The sequence below is a fragment of the Anoplolepis gracilipes genome, chromosome 5 (genome assembly GCF_047496725.1).
Source record: "Anoplolepis gracilipes chromosome 5, ASM4749672v1, whole genome shotgun sequence".
NCBI lineage: Eukaryota > Metazoa > Arthropoda > Insecta > Hymenoptera > Formicidae > Anoplolepis > Anoplolepis gracilipes.
The window spans coordinates 7,682,982-7,704,145 of NC_132974.1; the positions used below are offsets into that span (position 1 = coordinate 7,682,982).

Consider the following 21,164-nt stretch of genomic DNA (forward strand, 5'->3'; position numbering starts at 1 on the left):
GCATAATAAATTGTCCGTGTAACAATTCGGTAACCCGAATGGGGGTCAATAGTGTAACCGTGACTCGACACGTGCCGTTATGCTTCTTCTTGGCTTCTTACGTCAACCTCGCTACCGCTTTCGTCCACGAAAACCAGTCGTTGCCTTTAAAAGCTAGTCGCATGTATCGTATGTATTCGACACCCGTGACTAATGGCTGAAAGGGCACGAGCCTTCAGGCTACCAACTCAACTATCAACTTTTTTAAATTGATTTTGCATGGTTATCTATGGTGAATATACCGCAAGATAGTGATATGTTGAGGGTAACTCGACTCGGTTTATTGCAAACTTGTCAATCAAATTTACATTACGCGCGCGCGCGCACACACACACACACACACACACACACACACACACACACACAATTCAATAATGTACCATGATTGATATGTTTCAATGTAATACAAGTGCCATGACTTGCCGCAAGAAATATATGGCGATTTTTTTTTTTAATAATTTATTAAATATTCTCTTTGAACATTAAATCTTTTGCTAAATATTTCTTATATATAAATGCTCTCTATATAAAATGCGAAGGACTTTCGATAGATTGTATGTAATATTTTGATAATATTTATATGTCAAATAGAAAGTAAAATTCGTTTCTAAATAATACTGAGAATTTATTTTATTGAATGCTTCAAAGGCACTTTATCAATGAATTCCATTATGTGTTAATGAAAATCATGATATTAACTAGCGCATCCTTGAGAAGAATGCGGACGCATAAAGATATAGATTTTCATCTACGTACTTGAAAGCACATTGACTTGCACTTAAACCGCACGGTGCGGTAACGAGCAGTGCGCTAATATTGTAATAATCGCATAACTTTAACAAAGTTATATACTCTTCCCTTTCGTTAAGACCCTCGTTCGCAATTAGATAGTTATCATAATAATGTTGAAATTTTGACACAGAGTGCTCAAGGTCGGATTCTTCAGCACCGACAGTACTTGTATATCCTATCGAGTACATCACACGATCGAGGAAAAAGAAGAGAAGGTGTAGCGCGTGAGACGGGAACGAGGCAAAAATATAAAATTTACATTGAATATAGGTATGAGTTGTTCATATCCGCGAATAGTCGCGGCGTCGACAAAAATTATTCCAACGCTGTTACCAGCGGCATAAAGGCCATTACAAGTTAGCAACTTGTACCGCTCTGCGCGACGTATCCGCGAGGCACTTACATAACTCGGAAACATGTTCGTAGCTTTATTAGTCTTGGGTGCGAATGTGTTACTTAATGATCGCAACATCTCCGATAATTGAACGATTAACCCTCTGATTAACCCTACTCAAATAATCTTCTATAGACTCTTGCACAAAGAATACTACATTTCCAGAAAGAGAAAGAGAAACAATTTTCATCCAGCAAACAATTATATAAATATACTTTTATTATTTCATTATTTCGACTGATTTTTGTACGGCAAAGAAATATATAGTGAAAAAAGATAAAGATGTTTGATGATTTTTAGAGAAGCTTTTTTTATTGATATATATATTAATTTTTTTCTAACAATCTATCTCTATTTCAAGCTTTTATCTTGGTTCTTGAAAATGGCATCTCAGCATTAGATGATTAAGGAAAAGCGGAAGCTTATAGTTACGCAACAGGATCGTATCATGTGTAACAGCGCATCGATTGTAATAAAGATCTGACAGAACGGGCTGTAACAGTACGCGGTGCAGCGGATACGAGTTTGAATTTCTAATACCTATCCTCAGCTTACGGCGCGCGCTTAGAGAGCAGCGGTTTCTCTCTTCCGCAAAGGTACGAAAAGAATAAAGGGGTTAGCCGTAGAGAGCCGTGTGCGCCGGCACCATGCATCAGGCTGTCTTTTCTGGGAACGTACGAGGTATACGAGCGTATACGAGGTATATATACGCGGGCATAATTTGTTTCGATACCTGGGCGAGTCGAGCGCGGCGAGGACGTGGGCGATCTCGAAACGGACCTTGAAGCGACGCGCCGCGATAATACAGGCGATATTGGCTGCCGTCGATGAGCTGCCGCATCGCGGCACCGCTGCTATTGCGAGTTCTCTCCCGGTGAAGAACTTGCCGTCGATCGGCCAGGAAATGTTCGTCGAGAAATTGATTTGTCATTACCTCGCCTATAAAGCAAAGCGATTACGCGTCGTAGATGTTGCGCTCGGTATTTATACGTGTTATAAGCGCGCACCTTTGAGAGATTTTTGAGAGTCGTGTCCTCGGGCGGACATGCGTTATGCGCCGTACGCAGAAAGAGAGAGAGAGAGAGAGAGAGAGAAGAGGGGAAGATATATATATATACACATGTGCTCTCGCATGCACAAGTCGTGCTTTCTCTCCTACCAACCTAGCAACGCGCCGGGCAAGTAGTGCGTCTACGAAGCACGTGATAAATCGATGCCATTGAAGCTTGATGCGGGAACGGAATAAGAATGTACCACAGGGCTCAGATTATCCTCGGAGATTCCTTTCACGAAGGAAGATAGGACTTTCTCTCTCCATCTCTCTCATCGCTTCCAGGAAAACGCACTTGAAGAGAGAAGTAGGGTTTCACCGGGATTATCGCGCGCGCGGAGGGTTCATTATACTCCAACACGCTCGCTACTCCGCCCGCACGTACACTCGGGCCGCGAGTCTTACGTAAATCCCCGTACCATCTCGCATTCATCGCGTGCGTGTCACCGGGAAGATGAAGGGGAATTTATTTAGTGTGCGCCGGCATAAAGTTTCGCGATGACAATGCGCGAGAGTGAGGCGCCATGTCGCGCGTGTATAGGAAGTAGATATTAAACTAAAAACGCAGACACGCTATACAGATAGAATTGATAGACAACGCTAGAAATTAAGTCTTCCCATCCTTTCCTTGAGAAGACAAGGTTTTGTCGCGCGGCCTTGTTCTTGCGTAAAGATGACACGCTTTAGTCGCGCTCTCGGTGAGAAATTTTATTAAGCCGCTTTTGCAACTTGCAGCGTTTCTTTCGCAAAAGACCCCGAGCTCATTATTCGAGTTTGTACACGCGAATGCTCGCGACACTAGCTTCCAAACCGGAACTTTCAGACGCATCAGTCTCTCCACAACTAACCAAGTTTCGCTGCGACACGCGAACATTAATCCTCCTTGATTCCTAACGAGCTTGGTAAGTCGCAGGAAATAAAGGATAGGTCTCTTCAAAGTCCCGTCACGGTATAGATGACGATAAGCGACGCAAAAATAACTCATAATGAAGCGCATAACTCAATAATGAAGCATCGGCGGCTGCGCTGGAAAAATACTCGCGTCTTCCTGTTCAATACATGTATATTTATTCTATTTTCTCCTAAACGCGTTACACTCTATAGATGTAATGTCCATGGCGGCGCGCGTTCTTGATGCTTAGATAAATCTGACGACACATCGAGGGATAAGATCTCCGTCGCGGTGGCAGGAAGAGATGCCAGAGGAACTATGCGAATTTTTGCTTGGCGCGTCTTGAACGTCCGCCTTCTCTTCTTCTATCTCGGTAAAGCTTATCACCGAGGACACGGTGTTTGCTGGCACCGGAACTGATGAGGTCTTTAGCTGCCGCTCTCGGTTGATGGATGGAGGGGTTTATGCTGCGCCTGTAAACCTTCCCTTTCATAAAGATCCATAAGCAGGATTACAAACAGACTCAATTAGGCCGCAACACCTCACGAGACAGAGTGAGGCCGCGAAAGCCCATAAGCGATTACTTTCCTTACTGCCGGCGCGGCACGCCGGAATATCGCTTTTTGTTCGGAAGTGACGGAAGTCGGAGAAAAAAAGGGAGAGAGATAGAATAAGAAAAAGTAAGAGAAAGAGAAAATACAAGAACGAGAGCGATAGAAAACGAAAGGAAGTTGAGCGGGAAAAGCTTTTTGTGTTCCTGATGTCTTGTTGTAGCAAAGATTAACAAAAGGGTGAGAAAGGATAGAGAGGGGTCTCTTGACGTAAAGTTGGTTGAAAATGGACGATCGCAACTTACATTTATAAGTTGCAACGTAATACGGCCATTAATCGCTTTTCACCTGTCATAAAGTTACTGGCTACCGAGACGAGGTAATTTATCGAGAACGCCAGTAAACGTGTAATTACTCATAAACAGCAGCTTTGTGACGAGCTACGAAGGCGAGGCGCTCACGGTGTGAGGAACGTACGTTTGACAGGCATCAAAAACCTATCCGGACGTGTGAGAACCGAACGATCGTTTGAGTCGATTAATCGATAACGGACAGACAGGAATTACTTTGTAAATGCAGCAGCGAGTGTATTACGTGATCCACGCGACCGGAACCTCACTCGACTCATTGACGCGATGAAAATGTATATGAGAGTAGATGAGAGTTACTTTACGCTAAAATATCCAGAGACAGTGATTGTACGATTCATCTCATGCACTTATATGTGTAATATGTATAAACAAACACTTTCTTCCGATAAAAACATGCCATAATTTGCATCAGAGAGTGCCATCAGAATTTAAATATTTCATTAATACCTCTTGTTTTAGTTTCAATTCAGTATCAATTTGACATTTAATTAATATTTACATTAAGAACCTAGAAAGAGAATACATAAAAAAATGTATATGTTTTAATTTATCCATCACGTATGAAATCCGTTTAATAAACATGACATGAATGGTAAACAGCTATTCTGAATGGTAGACTTGTTACAAAATTTTCCAATTATACATCTTAATGAAAAATATATATTTTAGATAATTTTTTTCATCTTTCTCTCTCTCTCTCTCTCTCTCTCTCTCTCTTTCCACATTATTTTTTTTTATACCTCAAGTTTTTTCATAATTTTAAAAACATTATTTTAAAAATATCTTTGTAATTAAACATATGAGAAAAACATTGAGAAAAGGCTCAAATGTCGCTTATTCCTGGCAATTCTTTTTATTACTTAAAATTTTTATTTCATTTTCTACAAAACACGTGCAAAAATATTACATTTTATATACTATTTTTTTATGAACCTTGTGCATTTACAAACCTTCTGCATCAAAATACAAAAAAAAGGAAAAAATCGGCACGACATCGCTTGCAAATATCCGAAAGCTCTCTAATACCGCAAACTTCCTGATTCCTGGCTTTGATCAATTACACACGTAAAACACGCTATGTCCCTTCCCTACGTAAACACAACCATCCAGCATACGTCAAAAACGGCTATACAAAAACAGGGACCACTGGGACACTGCAACGAATCAATATTGTGTCCGCGCGTCACAATGGAATCGACAAGTACACACAATCTGACGAGTCGCTATGTATCAGCAGACTGCTGAAACAGGGAGATTGACAGTTAGATGAAATTTAATGATTTTATAAATCTTTTGAGAGAGATCTCGTTAACAAACATTGTTTTTCCCCGAAACGAATGATTAACGTTTGGGAATCCTATATGCATTTCGAATAAAAAACAAGCAATGGAGAGATATAAAATTTAAATTTAAAATTAAATATGGTACGCAATGGGAAAAAGAGAATTGGAAATAAATCTTTTTGTTTATACAGCTTTAATATTTTTTGCAAAATATATATGAAGATTGAGTTAATTTGCAAAAATGTAAAAATCAATAGATGAATCAAAACATGTTAATAATATAATAATGTAAAACACAATTATTTTAAAGAGTTTTATTTATTCATTTAAAAACCAGAAAAGAACATAAGATAATTATCTAACAAAATAAAGAGAAAAATTAAGATTTTTCTACGTTTAAATTCTTAAAAATAGAGTATATAAATATTTTGCCATCTGAGAGACCTAAATATAAATAGCACTTATAGTACTGATAACTGATAAGCGACCATGGCGAATTAATGACATGCTGCTATATGCACTTTCTGACATCTCGTTACATCTACTATCGCCTCTCCCTAGTTAATCGTTATAGGGTATAAACCTATCACAGGATACTTGACGATCTAGAAACAGGATAAATATCGTGTTTGTAGTAGTGTAATATCTTATTTGGGTTATCCGAAATAGGTAGAGATATACTCATATTGCATTTATATTTTTACAAATTTCACTTTATACTGTTAGTTATACATATATGTATATATGCGCATTCGACATAAATGTCATTACGTGATTTTTATAAAAATGCAAAATTTGTGAAATTTTTTTGGTAATCTAACTACTTTGAGATTTACAAATATACTGTTGCAATTCATCAACATTTTTTATTTATCGACAACTTGATTAATTATGATTTAAATTATGCTCTTTTTTAATAATCCTTTGCATGTCGACTAGTAATATGTTGTTTATTTTTATACTGATAATTGTATAATTTTCATAAAACAATATTGTTTAATAATAGTGTTCGTTATTCGATTGCGTATAATTTGCATAACAAAATTGGCGTAACCAAAAACAAAGAGATATAAATTGATAACATTTTATACCGTGTACTCTATATATTCGGTAAATATAAACTGACAATACGAGAAAGATACAAAAATAAATTGATTAAATAAAATTTTTAAATAAATAGAGAAAATATTATTGTATATTTATAAAAAAATATTTTTTCTACATTGTAAAGATTACAATATTAATTAATAAAATATTTAAAAAATGATAAAAAATGTTAATATAAAATATAATAGTGTGGTATTTTATTGTGAAGAATTTGTTTAATTGTAAGAGTGTTTGTGCGTATAACCATATCATTTTGTTCCATTATTGTACTTATTACTGGAAAAGGAATACATTTACGGCATCCTGTTATAACGCAGTACAATAATTTGTTATTTGTACCTACTATTATATTAGAATGTATCATTTTCTCTAAAGTTAAAACTCTTTGCCCTGTTATTTTAAAATTTCCTAGTATCAATTTTTTAATTGCATTATTGTCAACAATTATAGTACAAGCTTAGTATCAGGTCTATAATATTATATTTAAAGTAAATGTATAATTCAGTCGTAAATATAAAAAACAGATTGCTGATGACCGATTTCAGAACGCAACTAAGTGCAAGAACGAAAGCACACAAAGAACAATATTAACAAGTTTCGTCTTACGCTATAAAACAAAAGTTGTTAATGTAAATTTGTTAAGCTCTCTGAATATTTCACAAAATTTCTGAACAAATATTTTTGCTATAAATTGGCTATTCGAAAAGAAAAATTAGTTAGCAAGAATTTTTATTAAAAATAATTTATATGTAGAAACACAAACTAACAAGTATATAACAAAAGTGCAAATTTAAACTTTATATAAATCGTCTATTATATTAATAATTAATTTTAGTCTTACATATCCATATATGTATTATCTCATACGTAGCGTAAAAGTAAACTTCCAGTGTTTGCAGTGACAAAACTCTGTGGTTATATGAGCCGGAACGTTCTCGGAATATCTAAACGATTAGAGAGAAAGACGAGGAGCAACAAAATGTAAAGCAAATCGTTGTCGTTTACTTATCCATGTAAAGGCCTCTGCACATCCACAAGAAATAACAGCAGGCGGATTGCATATCAGCTATTTAACTTTGTTGGATATTTTATGCTGATTAGAAACATGAGATATGATCTATTTCACATGATTGATTATAATATTAACTCTTAAAGCATAGTATTATCTTAGCGTCGATTTTGAGATATTAAAATATTGTGGTGCGTACGACTAAATTTTCTTTTTGATGTGAATAAATAGGATAACAGGATAAATATGAGAAAATCGGTGTATACAATATTAATAAAATATCCATAAATGTTTCAGAATTTAAAAAATACAGCTTTACGGATATTACATTTATACGTATTTTTTTACTGGATTATTCATTTTTTATTTTAGATATCGGTTTACCGCAATCGATATACCGTTGAATAACGTTTTCAATATTTTAGAAAAACCGGAGTCACTGCTTTTGCAGAGAATTATAAAAAATCTATTCACCCGTTTTATTAATTTAAAACGTTGTTTCTTTTCGTAAACAACTTCAATTCATTATATCAATAAGTTTCGAAAATTCGGAAAATTTTGACATATATTGAGTTGGCCAAAAAGTAATACCGTTTTTTTTTTGCAATAGACGATGTTTTTGTGTTTTCCAATACAAAGCACTGTTTCTAAGCTATAAAATACATAAATATTCTAAAAGCTGACTTCAACGCGTAAATTAAAAATAAAATCATTACGTTTGATAAAATTTTCTTTATTGACCTTATTTTGAAAATAAGTGACAAGGGAAGATATATTTTCGAGCAATTATTTTTTCTTAGACAAGTACAAACACGTTGTCTATTACAAAAAAAAAGGCATTACTTTTTGGCCAACCTAATATACATAGACAACAGCACATTCATACATATAAACTGCATATGCGCGAGCTGCATTTATTCGCTTCCCAAAATTACAGTCATACCCCGAGGGGTCCGTGCCGCGTATAAATATGTTAATTCTACCGCGAAATAACTAAACGAGTTCGTCCAGGGTCCACTGATTGCAACAAGAAAATTCGTCGTGTGTGCGGTCGCGCGGCAGCTTCGTGATCCATCAAACAAGACGCGCCGCGCGAAAGGTAACCGTGAAACAGTGCTGTGTCGCGCGAAATCATCGCCTTAAGCGTTTGCGGAATATCATTTTCCGCATGTACTCGTTCAGTGTAAATTGTAAAATGGAGACGAGATTTAATATAGAGAAGTTTGAACATCGCGATATACATGTGCACTCAAGCCGCGATACTAATTCACATCCATCCATTTGCAAACGCGCAAATTTAATAGTCAATTTCACACCAAGTGATTCGTAAATGTATATTTTAATAAAAAAATAACTGCAATAATTTATTACGCAATTATTTTAATACTTGATATTATCTACTCATTAGATTTCAATTTTTGGAAAACAAAAAAGTCTTACGATTAAAAGTAATTTAATGTTCGACGCGTGTAATAAAAATCCATACTGATTCAAAATAAAAACATAAATAAACGGAAAAAATTCAACCAATTGTAAGTTGATTCTCTTTTCTTCGTAATATAATAATTCTCTCAATACAACTTGAATATATTTATCTGTTGAAAAAGATCATGTCTCAGAACGTTTGAGTTTTTATTTATAAACGTACTTATAAATCTTGAAAACAAGCTTTGCTAATGCCTTTGACATTAATGACCGAGTAGGCTTTGAAAAGTGATATCGGAAAATTTTTGTCTGCGTCGCGATTATAAATATCCCGTCATATCGCGACTTCGATGACAGGCCGTTTGTCCTACTTACTCGTTCATCCAGTCCCGGACAGTTCTCAGGCTATTAAGCCACTAAGCGAGTTAGCGCAACTGGATTACAATAAGTTACGGGGTTAACGACGACAACACACGGTGACGACCACGAGTCACATATACGCGCGAAGTCGCGAATCAACGGCTACGTGTCGCGAAAAGCTTTCGAGCAGCTTGTCGAGAATGAGAATCGCGCAGACAACGACCGCGGGTCGGATTTCAATGCGACGTAGTACTACGCGACTCAATGTAGCGCAAAGTAGCTCGGGAATTTACGACATCCGTTTTAATACGCTTTAATGCGGCGCATTCGCACGATTTAAAGAACGGGATCGTATCTGTTGACGGCAATTTATAAAACCGTCATTTCTCGTTGCGGCGATAACGTCAACGAGAAATTCCGGAACCCTGCTAATATCACGATACTGCACCGTGCGTATCTTGAGAAACGCAACAATTTCGCGCAGATTGCTGTACAATTATAATCTTAATCCAGAAACGAGAAAGGTTAGGCTAGCAATAGCAAACGAGTTATTGGACTGAAAGTATTATATGATATAGGTCAATATTTTTCAATTTGATTTATGCACAAATTCGTCGAAAAACTCTGAACTTTTTAATGATACATTCTGATTTCCCTCGTCTGGAAATAATTCGAAATTATGTGAGAAAGAAGGAGCAAATAATAAAAATCGCGTTATCTCTCGCGGAAACCTCATTTTCACTCTATCGTGATTTGAGCATCATCTGAAAAACACTAGTCTGGAAAATGTTATAGCTTTAGACATAATGGCTCTTATCGAAAACTCGGAACAAATTTTTCAAGTCTGGCTCTCTGTGCGTGTAAGGTATATTGAAATAGCGGTTCTCGATTTTATGCGTTAAAAAGAGAAAAACGCTAATTGTAGGTTGAATCTAAATGGGTATTCATTAGCAGTTCGTCGTCGTCATAATTCGTCCGTCTTGTAATGCAGCATTCTTCAAGCAAACTCGCAAGTAATATGAATCTTCGAGTATGATAATCAATGTTCAAATAGGTGCTGTTCAATTACACTATTGAAATGAGATAAGCAGTGTATTCCGGTTAAATAAACGTCCCGTAGCTCTTTTCCGAGAACATGCGTTTATAATTGAAGTACTCGGTGTTTTCCAAGTGGAAATTTTATATTCGGCATGCAATGAGAATTGCATTTCCTGTCTCACGGCACTCTCGCGTATTTGATGTAATGAATTATACTATCTGAAAATCAAATAAATTATATTTTTTACGAATGTTACGGAGTTACAGAATTTAAAATATTAATTATATATTCATTAAAATTACATAAAAATATACTTAAATAAAACACTGACATAATTAATTTAATATTTTTATTTTCTCTTCCTCTCTCTTTGATAAGTTAATAAGTTTAATAAATATTATTTTTCTCGCACATCTCTCTCGTGAATAAATTTCTTTTTAAACATGGCTCTCCGCGTGCACGCATAGAAGATATATCGAGATAGCAATTTCCAATAATATAAAAAGAGAATCAAATATCAAAGAATATAATATTAGAATAAATATAGGATAAAATGTATGTCATAAATTAGAGACTAATAGTTTTACTTTATTATAAATATTAGATTTGTACAAATTATATTATATAATATATTAAATGTATAAAATTATTAATAAAAATATTTTAATTTTGCGCAAAATAATGATGAGTACATGAAACCGCTATTATGGAGAAATAACCGTGCACAATGACTTCTTTCTTGTTATTGGTAACAAATTGTCATGAAATGATGGCGGAATAGTACAGCGAAGCCTTAGACACGTGAATGCATATGTCGCGCGCGATTGCACATGGTGTGTGTATTCATATTTACAACTGTGAATGAATATGATTGCAACATCTCGTTTTTAGCACGCGCTCGATGCTAACCATCGATGAAAATGAATGAGCAATAGCATAATTGAAATTTCAGATCGCGTCGTTGATGAATAAAAGAGTATCGCAGCTTCACCGTTGAATGTCGACATTATACACTCATCGCACGCATGTGATATGTCGTACGCGCACAATCTTACTATATCATAAAATTTAAACCCGCTACTTCAAATCACGTCGTTTAATAGTAATAAAGTTTGTACCTATGTATGCTATTAAGTCGAGGTACGAGTCTAATTTTACAGTTTCGTTCGTTAAGCATATGTACATTATTGAAGAATATGAAAATAATAGAGACGGAAGTAATTAGTTTATAGAATGCTTCCATTAATTTACGATTTTGGTGTAAGCGTCATCTGCACTATCACTTCACACTAACTCGACGAATTTAACACCTAATACGTTACCAGTTGATTTCTTTAATATATTGCTGAAATTTATGTCCAATAAAAACTATTATAAAAATTTCATGATTGAAAATGATTTCAAAGGATATTCCAAGCAATAATATACCTATATAGAGTCCAAAATGTTATGGTTATTGATATCATTTTATATTGACAACAAATTAGTGTACGTTAAATACAAAGTAATGTAACATTAATCCGAATTAAAAAAAAAAAATCGTAAGACGTACGCGGCATCCGCGAGTATCCAGGTTTGCGAGAGAGCTTTAAGCTCGTGCGCGGGGTCAGAAATCGGAAGGTACGTCCCGCGGAACCGTGGAACCGCGGAAGCGTGGAGCCGGTGAACGTACTTGAAATCACACGGTGGATCGTCCGAATCGCAGGGCTCCGTACCTTCCTCCTTCTGCATGTATCCCTTTCCCCACTCTTTTATCGCCACCTCCACCACCATCGTCTCTTCTTCTTGCCCCTGTCCCCCTCTCCTCCGGAGGCGTCCCGTCGCACTAATAATTCGTGAGTACGTTGCGGTGATGTTGAGCATTCCACCTGCCAACAGCAACCGGGCACATCCCCCCACCTGGTGGTACCGGCAGGAAAAGTGGCCGCACGCCTTGCAATCCCAGCATTTCTGTGTTGGTTGTGGCCGTGAACGGGGCTCAAGTCCAAGGACACGCGGGAGCGAGAGAGAGCGCCTCTTCGAGTGCCTAGGAGAAACTTCCCTGCGTGCGCGATCCGCCACGTTTCGCCGCAGAATTACTCTGGTTTCTACCGGCGCGAGCCACCGCAATCGTCCAGGTACGTGATCCGACGAAAAGACACATCTCTATGGCCGGCACCTACTCTCGCGCTGGATCCTCTGACCCGCTGAGGTGCGCGAAGATGATAAACAGTGTATCGAGCGGCTCGTATATCAGTGAAATCGTAAAGTTCGACGCGGCCGTCCACGACTGCAAGTCTCTCGGAGATCGACGAGATTCCACCGGACGGCGATTTCGATCATTTTCCTGTCGCCTCGGAACGGGTTACGAAGTAGACGTCGCCGAGATATCCGTTCGATGGGATGCTGTCGCACGGACCACACCGACGTAACGCGAATAAAAACGGGCAACGATCTATCTTGCGCGTCATCCCGGTGCGCGCGAACAGGAACGGATATTTCACCGGATAGTGTGAGCTTCTCGTCAATGTTCCTAAAGGTCTTCTTCTTCCTAGGGCGTTCTTCGTAGCGCGTTCGCAATGCGGGACCGCAGTGCGACCCCGAAAATTCGGGAATAGGAACGGATCGGAATCGTCGACCGGGATAGGCTGGTGATAGGGAGAGGGCAGGAGGATTCAAAATCGCATCCTCTTGTCTCTTTTTTCAATTAAAAGCAAAAATTTCGTTCATCTCCACGCTGTGTCGTGCGCGCCGAGTTCAGGTTCGAGTTTTTCCATTTCGCGTTTTCACGTCTCGCCGGCTGCTGGACGACGTGTATGCCCCAATCCACTGACGATGCGCGTTGTATTTCCGATGAAATCGATAAAGTTCCATCCGCGGCGGCAGTTATAGCGACGTAACGTACAGCTACGTACGGCGAATCGCGGAAAAACAATTTTCCGTCTCGGCGATTTCGCACACTCGAGAGAAATTCTGATCTTCCGCCTTCGATGGCGATCCGGAATAATTGATTGGTCCCTCGAATCAACTCACGTGCAAATGTCATCGTTGCATAATCGCGCTGCGTCGGGTCGCAAGGACGTCCTACAATTTTCTTGGCCTCTTGGCTCCCGTATCGCGCGATGCTACGCGGTAGAATGAAACGGAATTATGAGATGACGACGTTTGAAAAATCTCCTTCCTTTTCAATAACCGTACGATTACTTTCGCGGATATATTCAGTGAAGTTGACTTCTGACATAATTGAAACAAAGATTGTTTTGGAATTCTCATATAACGTAAGAAGGCGAAAAGATGTAACCATTGTAACTTTGCATCTCATCCTTTATAAAACCTCGTTGAATGCCTCGAAGAATATCCGTATAGTGCCAATTGAACTGTGCGTGACGTATAATAGTATGAGAGAAACATCAAGTTTTATATATATATATATATATATATATATATATATATATATATATATAGTGTTTTATATATATATATATATATATATATATATTGTGGCTTTTTCATCGTGAACACGGAGTAGAATTCTGCGTGAGTAGAAACGGTATTGCATAAAGAAGGTAACGGTTTTCACTGGTAGCGTAATCTTACCTGCACCGATAGAAGAGTTTCCGACACACACTTAATGAGGGTCGTATATAATAGAACGATCCTTCGAATCAGCAGCTTGTACGTGATAAGTGTACGTCTACACTCGCGTATGCTATCGATCTCACGCTTGATTAAGAATCGAATATAATACTTGTTACTTTTTTTACTTTTACACATCTTCTCGGAAACAAAATGGAGAGTGCGCGCAATATACGCTACTCCCTACCGATAAATCGCAAGATTTTCCTCTTATATGGGATATTTATTTTATTATTGGAAACACATGTATATAGACGTATATCGCAAGTGTTGCATGGTGTAAAAAGTGAACTAAAAATCATACATAATAAAAGATTGATAACGTGCGGAAACGTCTCGTACGTGTTAATGCGAATATCATTCAATATCATTTTTCATACGTCAGATTCTGGCTGTTATAATGTGTCGGCTCGCCTTTACAAGATTCTGACAAATCACTTTTTATTCCAATTCGTAAGTTTTGAGAATAAAGTATGTTTTTCTCTCCGCGGTTTCAAAGAATGACAGATGCCTGTCCAACTATAAAAGTATTTCTAAATTTTTATATAAAGTAAAATATTCGTATCGTGATATATGCTCAATTTTTATCCGACACATTAAAAGAGATATCAAATCAAATTAAAAATAAAATCAAGATATGACGGTAAATCCGATCGAAACTATATGCAAAAAACATTTTACTAACTGTGATACGATCATTAATATAATTCTACAGTCTTTACATGGAATAAAAAAGTCAAGTTATAACGCAATTTCCATGTTTAGATGATACAAAGCTAAGAGCAGCATAGTTCCTTTAGACGTGTAACGTCGATGTAAGCGTCGATGCGTATCCCGCTGGATTAGCAGCTGACGTTAATATATAAGCTCCTTGATTAGATTCGGAATTTAATCCCGATGTTTATAGCTTCAGATATTGACCGAGATGAAGTAATTGATGAAGCACAGGATCGTAGATAATTTAAGAGCTCATCGGACCTACCGTTATTCGTCACGCAGGACGTTTTGGAGTAGTATTTCGCGTCGGAAAACTTTATACATGTATACTCTATGCCAAGTGCACCAGCATTCAATTCTTACCCGCGCCCAGACATTCGCGGGAAAATCGGTTCCTGTAATTACCTTAATGAATGGCAACAAAGGCAGGGGAGCCTTGTACCAGGCGATATTATGTTCTCTGCGCGATGTTCTCCTTCGCGCGATTCACTCCCCCTTATCTCACCCCTCTCCCCTTCTCTTACACTATCTTCCTCCCGCCGCTCTATCTCGAGACCTTTCGCTACTAAGACCGTTTCCTTCGCCATTACATTGTGGCGAACTGTTCGACTAACTTTGAAATAATTAGTCTGGATAATGAAGTTCGGCTGCACAATGGCCTTAGCAGCGAAGGGTAATGAGATTCGCCCTAACAGCGCACACTGACATTTCGGTGCGATATTGATTATTTTAAACGCTTCAATGGTCTTATCAGGAATAAATGAGGAATTGGAATCCGATGAGCAGTTGTTGAATTGGGACAGCTTGGGACGTTATTGACAATTTGGTGTGTCGTAAGGAAATTGGGATCGTTTTCGATATACCGTAACGAACAGTATAAACACATTTTATGTTTCTTTTTATCAATATCATTTTATTTTTATATAGTGTGTATATATATATATATATATATATATATATATATATATATATATATATACATATATACACGCAGAGTAGATTACATACACACACATTGAGAATTATCCGCGAGTTAATTTTAATAAAAATGTTATAGAAAAAGTATGCGCAGTAAAAATATACAGAGCAACAATTTTAGCTGAATAACGGAATAATTTTTAGTTTAAAGAGCCAAAGTAAACGCGATGACCTTGACCGAGAAAAAAAATGGTGGCACACTCAGACTAATACCTCTGCCCTGATTCCGTAACCAATCGAGCATGCATGGATAGAAAGACGATCGCGATAAATACCTACTTGCAGCGAATCTTGGTTTACCTTTTCTCATGCCATCAGGATGGCAACGAATTATCAACACGGTACATTGCTACGAAGAAATTCCCCGTAATGTTTAATAGCCCGTACAAGTTACACAAATAATTTTCCATCGTCAGGCGAGAGAGAGGTTGCGTTTCTTTAGACGCCCCCGATTGCCGACGCGACTCGCGCAATGGAACACGCACGAATTTTCTCAGCCGTGACCAAGCGATAAATCATCATTGCCGGTAAAACTGAACATATCGCGTACGTTCTGGTTTTGACGTTAATCGAATGTCGATGAAATATTAACGAGTGGATAATTTCGACACGACATTTACCGCGACAGCGGGGCCATCGATAAGCCAGCCCAACGTCACACACGGAGAATATTAACGCGGTGCGTAACAAGCCACCGCGAGTCGCTAATGACACTATTTTCTTCCGAACGAATTGTATAGTATGCATAGAGAAAGAATGAGTGACATCGATGTGTATGCGTGCGTATACAATCTTATCCTTGAGCGAATGCAAAAAATGCCGACACAGACGAGAGAGCCGCGAAAGCTACGATGTGCATTCAAGTCTTTTTAATACATGTATTAGTGAAAATTGTATAAAAGAAATAACGACCAGCTCTATTCCCGATCTATCCATTCCTGCATAACGGACTGTTCAAAAAGTATATGTCTTACGAGATGACGCGAACGCGATTAATGGACGCTAAACGCATCTCCGGCTACGTTCGTCTATTTGTGGAAACTCAACCTTAACGAGCATCAAGCTCAAACGACAGCTTTTCACATGAATTCCCTTCATGTGTATCAATAAATCCGTTAGAGCATACACGCACACACACATATGCGTACAACGCATGTACACGCGTACACATATATTAATTTCCTATATCCGTCGAATATCTATCAGCACATGATTGACTACATACTTCCGGGCCGCCGTGCTGAAGATAACAGATAATCAATGAAGTTTTACCGCAATCGAGATGGTAATGAGTTTTCGTAAACGAGCGACAGCGGGTGGCGAAGAAGTTACCAAGAAGACGAGCTGTGCCTAGTGTATACGAGATACCTATTTGCCTACTCGTAAATAATTAAAATAGTTTCGCGAAAAACCAAGCGTCCTTATGTATATATCAGGTTCTTTATCATGTCTCTTAAGATTTTCTTAGAAAAGAAGCAGGCAGGTCCAATTATTAAAACTGCTATTTTTTAAATTTTATTACATGCTATATTTTAATGCTGCCATTAAAATTCTTACAAATAGGAGATTAAAGTCTCAATTAGTATATGCTTGATAATTTTTGAGTAACTGTGACTTCTATTATCGCTGAACTGTAAAAGATAGTAAATTATTGTATTGTGTATTGTCAACGATACGTCATCGACATGACGGCGACTGTTATGTGTACATGTTTGTAATCCACTGATTAAATGGTATTCACTTTGAATATTCATCAAGAAAGGCTTTCAAAATTTATACGATTAGATTTATTAAACATATTATTTTTTTCATTATTAGAATTATAATCAAATTTATTCCTTATGCGATTGTTGCATCAGTTCTATTTTAATTTTAAATAACAGTTCTTGATAGTTGCAGCTGAATTTAAATTAATACCATAAATTCCTCGGTAAACTCTATTCTAATTTCATTCTTTGAAATATTGCGTAAATTTAATTTTTCGATTTTCTTTAGTAAAAAATTATTGTATGTAAACATATTTTTCAATTATATTGCAGAAGTAAATACATTGCATGTAAACATTTTACAAGCATGACCTGCATCTAACTTAAGTATGCATAACTTTTGTCATTATCTAGTATCGATTTGGAATTATAGAGCATATGCTCGGGGTTTTCAACAGCATACACGATCGAAAAAGAATATACTACACGAGCGTGAATTTTTATTTTTATAAGTTTTTCGATATATTGCGGTGATTGTAAATTTACACACAAAGGGGAGCACACCTGCATTCGCTAAAGCAGGCTTTAAAAGTCACATGATCAAGCGTCCGGGAACTTTGACCGCTAGCCGTTTGAGAGTTACAAATTGTAACGTCAGATAGCTGTTCGCAAATCAAATTACTAAAACACGAAAATTTAACTTTCTGTTTTAAAACATAACGTGCCAATAAAAACTGTAGTGTGTAACTCTTTGCATATATCAATTTTATCACTATATACATATGCTATAGAATATGTATAATAAAAAAAAAAAAAAAAAAAACATTTTCTACACACGAAATAATAAACTACTTAGCTTACATTAAACATTATTTAAAAACAAACTTTTTTCTAATGAGAAATAACGTTTACATTTTTCTCAAGTCATATATTTTATGACAAAAGTAACTATTATTGGATAAAATAAAAACAAAACGTTATTACGAATGTGTTCTTTGATAGAGCAAATATGTTTCTCCCTAATGTTTTGAACTGTATCCTGTTAGAAGGGAGGCTTAACGAGCGCTCGTGTATTTAATCCCCCCCCCCCTCCCTCGGGAAAGCGGTGAGGGTATATAATTTGTTTTCTTATAAATGCAATCTCTTGGAAATACAATTTCCCTGAAAAGATGATCGATGAAATGCGAGGATAAAGTATATACCCCCCTGAACTGCGGCACTCGCAGCCAGCTGCGAGGATTAACAGCCGCCTCGCTGTTATAACGGTACACACCCGCACGCGTATGTACTTACAAGGCGACTGCTATGTGCGAAGCGAAATCAGAATACTATGTTGGTTCCTCTTCCCTGCTCCTCCCCCGCCCCCCTCCTAACTCATCGCGTCATCTCGTGCGGAAATCCTCCACGTCTAAAAGTTATCGGTGCGGGAGGAAGTGACGGTGCTCATTCAAGTGTACGTTTGCGAGAAGTCGTAAAACTCTGAGAGGCATAGTTCGATCCTGCCCTTCCCCCCCCCCTCCCCCCTCTCACATCACCGAGGAAGAAACTCATCATTACCGCGTGAGAAAGTAACAGATCAACCGTTGCATCTAGCACGATCGTTCTTAAATTTCTTTCCAAATGAAGCACGAATGCCTGGTATCGCGCACTCAACACGCGTGTACATAAGTATCGCGCTCATCAGTATATCATGCTGATGGCGTTGAACGCGCGTCCTTCATCTTGATAACTATCTAACGTCCGGTCACGCGTACGTTTTTTGGTAACGGCTTATAATTCGTACACATTTTACACATGCACGATCGGCTTGAGGCGAATTTCGAGATTCGACCGCGTTGGCAGTAGAATGCTTTCATTTCCCGTTAGCGTGAAGAAACGGTTACGAAAGGATGTCGTCATCTAACTAGTTCATTATTCAACTATACCTTAGAGCTTCCAAAGCTGATTTTCAGATATTTAAATAAACGTGAAATTTTCAACATTTTAATTCGACAATTGATTGAATATATTAATTCAGTCATGGAAAAGAGGTTTTTATTTTTTTATATTCTCTATGCTTAAAATGTAACAAATGTACATATAATACAGTCTAGAAAGAAATAAGAAACAAACCAATGTCTCATTAAAATTACTTAGACTTAGAATGTTAAATTATTTCTTTTATAAACACAGTTGCACTATTTCTTTCCTCCATAAAAAGTTTTAGCAATCAATATTGGCGTTTGTTTAGATAATGTGTAATGATTCAATTAAAAGATACATTACATGAAAATCCTATGCAAATTCAGAAAAAATATTTCGTGATTTCTCTGTTTGATTTGTCAGTAAAAAAAAAGTGCAACAAATAGAATGTATCAAAGAGATAGCGTGATAATATCCCTTCTGTTCTTGCGTCATGGATAACGCCCGCATTTTTCTTTTGCGACAAAGCACACTTTATATATTTCCCAATATTAAAAAAAAAATACATATATATATACCTATACATACAAACAATGTAAAACATATAAATGATCAAAGAGGACACACGTTACAGATGTACATGCGCGCAATAATATTTTTATATTAAAAAAAAAATACGTGAGCATTATATTAATATTAATATTGTTGCTAAAATTAGTTTGTTTTGATACGAGTAACTCGTGATTTTCAATATGTAGGATGAAATAATAAGGAGAGTGTGCAAGGTAATGAATACTGCGAATCGCCAATATATCATCATAGATCTTAATCCAAGAACCTTTTCTGGTATGTAAGAGATTAACTAGTTGCCGCTGGCGATATTTCCAGTTGGTATTACACGATAATCGTAACAACCGTGCCATCCATTTCAGAATTATTCCAATACTAACCGCGAATGCGGCATCTCGTTGTACAAGCCGCTCAATTAGGAGGATTCTCAAAAGAGAACGAGAGCTCTCCCTTTCTCCTGCCCTCCCTTCTGTCACTTATTTCCGAATGCCGCTCTTTCTTTCTCTTATCCCTATTATCTGTATCCTCGTCGTTTTATGTCTCTGTCTTCGTCCTCTGTCTAGACTAGAATTCTGATAAGACGACGCTGCGGCGGGGAGAGCGCAGCCACTTCCGCTTCTAGATCATTGTTTGCGAACGGTTAATAGCCCCCTGGGTACACCTACCCGACTGTCTGAAGTCTGGTCGCTCTCATGGAAGCGCAAACCATCTTCTATCTCCTCCGCCTTTGCCTCTCTCTCTCTCTCTCTCTCTCTCTCTCTCTCTCTCTCTCTCTCTCTCTCTCTCTCTCTCTCTCTCTCTCTCTCTCTTTCTCCTCCCCTTTCTATACTCCTTCTCTCTCCCTGTTTTGGTCTCTATTTTGCGGAGCACGCGGGATGCTTCTTCTCTCTCGTTTCTTTCTTCTTCACACAAATACACACACAGAGAAACAGACACACAGACACACTTACATTGCGCTACGTTCTTCTTCACCTTCCGTCTCTTCCGTACTCCCAGTCGCTGATTCTTTCTGGCTGACTTCCTTTCTCGTTTCCTTCTTACCGTTCTCCGTCAGTTCCCTCGGAAAATTATGCGCTCTCAGAGGTGAACATCCGTTTTACACGAATAGAGCAGAACGCGAGCGCATAGCGCGTACGTCGAGTGTGTGAGTATGCGTTCTCTCTCTTTTTTTTTTCCAGTTTCGCGCTCATACACTCGTCGTATATGTATACGTCTGATTTTTTTCTTTATTTATATGTGAGCAAGCCGCTCACCACGAACGGTAATTGAAGACTTCGGGCGTGAATGGGAGTGCCACGTGGACGAGTGAAATTAATTGCTGCCGGCACCGTTAGCCTCATAGATCGTAGGCGGCTCGCGGAGG

The 21,164-nt window shown here is 37.7% G+C and overlaps 2 protein-coding genes across 10 annotated transcripts in view; one reads left to right on the plus strand and one right to left on the minus strand.

Moving 5' to 3' along the window:
• Neo (ZP and PAN domain-containing protein neyo) overlaps nt 1-21,164 on the plus strand; it is a 287,267-nt gene that overhangs the window by 102,147 nt on the left and 163,956 nt on the right. Inside the window, exon 1 of one of the 8 annotated variants that reach the window (XM_072892982.1) lies at nt 12,339-12,430. The exons of the other annotated variants lie outside the window; for them this stretch is intronic. The gene's annotated coding sequence lies outside the window, so the exon portion shown is untranslated. Of the gene's footprint in view, nt 1-12,338; nt 12,431-21,164 lie in introns of those variants that run through there. 8 annotated transcript variants of the gene reach the window in all.
• The window catches only part of LOC140666136 (autophagy-related protein 16-1-like), a 199,117-nt gene that overhangs the window by 49,329 nt on the left and 128,624 nt on the right, over nt 1-21,164 (minus strand). The gene's annotated exons all lie outside the window — the stretch shown is intronic.